The sequence below is a fragment of the Podarcis vaucheri genome (genome assembly GCF_965113315.1).
Source record: "Podarcis vaucheri genome assembly, chromosome: 11".
Lineage (NCBI taxonomy): Eukaryota > Metazoa > Chordata > Lepidosauria > Squamata > Lacertidae > Podarcis > Podarcis vaucheri.
The window spans coordinates 31,094,204-31,095,959 of NC_138749.1; the positions used below are offsets into that span (position 1 = coordinate 31,094,204).

General features: G+C 37.7%; 1 long non-coding RNA gene across 1 annotated transcript; it reads right to left on the bottom strand.

The window, feature by feature from the left end:
• Window positions 1-414: 414 nt before the first annotated feature.
• LOC309514414 lies at window positions 415-953 on the bottom strand. The gene is made up of 2 exons (XR_014211978.1): window positions 879-953; window positions 415-727 (listed from the first exon to the last, which is right to left on the bottom strand). It is a non-coding gene; the product is annotated as an uncharacterized lncRNA (long non-coding RNA).
• Window positions 954-1,756: the final 803 nt, after the last annotated feature.

A 1,756-nucleotide genomic window follows, 5' to 3' on the forward strand; every position in this document is an offset into this window, starting at 1 on the left:
CTCTCTTATTTATGAGTAAAAACGGCCAGGTAAGGAGTAGATTTTAAAAATAGGGTTAGATTTTAAAACAAAAAAGAGAAACTCAGCAATTCAAGTATTCACCATTCAGCCCAAGCAAAGGAGTGCTTCCTTTATGTACAGGAAAGGGCTAATATCCCTCTGGCCATTCGCGGAACAATCAACCGCTCTCTTATTTATGAGTAAAAATGGCCAGAGCGTTAGAATTCATAGGATTTTTTAACATTCTCAGTCATTTCAGCCTTACCATTTGCAGACAAAAAATTATTATTATTATTATTAATATTATTATTTTCTGCGCCTTAATTTACAGGAATGGCCAAGGCTAATTGTACTTGATTATTCATTTGTATGTGCTTAAACTTTGAATTGACTTTTAAGTTTGATTTAAAAAAAAAATAGTAGACAAAATGATAAATACTGTAATCACTCAAATGCTTGATATTACCAGTTGTGCTTCAAAACATCATGGCTTTTACCTCTCACCTTTTAAAACTAAAAAGCAAAGCTAGGCTGAATTTCAACTCCATTACCACACCAGAATTTAAGAATTACCCTCCAATGCTTGCAGACACATGGTCTTCCACACAGCCACAAATTGGGAGAGTTGAAAGGGACCCTGGGGTCATCTAGTCCAACCCTCCAAAATATAGGGTTCACAGCAAGATTTCGCAGCAAGATTTGTACTACCAGAAACACACACATTCACCTCTCACCTTTAAAAACAAAGAGCAATCTGGGCTGGATTTCAACTCATCAGCCACAAATTGGGAAAGTTGAAAGGGACTTGGGGTCATCTAGTCCAACCCTAAAATACAGGGTTCATAGCAAGATTTTTACTACCAGAAACACACACATACTTATGTACACAGACACAACTGAGGAAGAGATCACAAGCCATGCGCCTATCACAAACCATGCGCCTATCATGTACTAAGGAAAAGGAAAATAAAAGTACCCAACCCTTTTAGCAGATCTTGAAGCTAGTTTGAGTGAGAGTTTACTTCCTTAGACTAAAGAGTGCAAATTCCTATAGAAATTATCTTTAAAAGAAGATTGAAGTTAACATTTTCCCCAAGATAGGGAGAGGATCTTTTATAAAGCAAAGTTTAAACAGCCATAGATTTGATTTAAAAGGAATACAAGAGTGAACAATTTTTCCTGAACTTGCAGAGGAATAGTAAGCCTAATCTATGCCCCCCCCCTTTGCAGTTTCCTTTAAAGGAAGCTTACTCGGGAGTAAATTTACCTGGCACAGAATAAGAAGGAGAAGGGGAAAAAACCCTGAAAGAGACAGAATGAAACAAGGGGGGGCATTTTCTAAGAAAAGAGGCCAGGACGTCTTATAGAGACTGATACCAGGAGCCTTACAATAACTCTTCTGTCCAACCAGATCAAAGTTAAAACTGGACTCAGATATTTTTCTTAGAAGGAACACCATACTTTCATAGGCATATGCTTAATGAAATACATACACTGCATTTTAGCTTGAGAGAGCAGTTGGCTCAACTAGGCTTTTGCAGCAGAAACATTAGGTTAACTTAGACTGGAACACAGGTGTACTCTCAAACTCAAAAGTTCATTTACCATTAGACTTAAAATCAACCCCCCCCCCCACTGAAACTAGAGAAAGGAGGTGGGGTAATCCTCCTTTCAGAACACAAGTAGCACGTATACAGGAATTTACCACTTGGGAGAAAAACTCTCTTTTAGAGCCTCTCTCAAATAACAAACATTT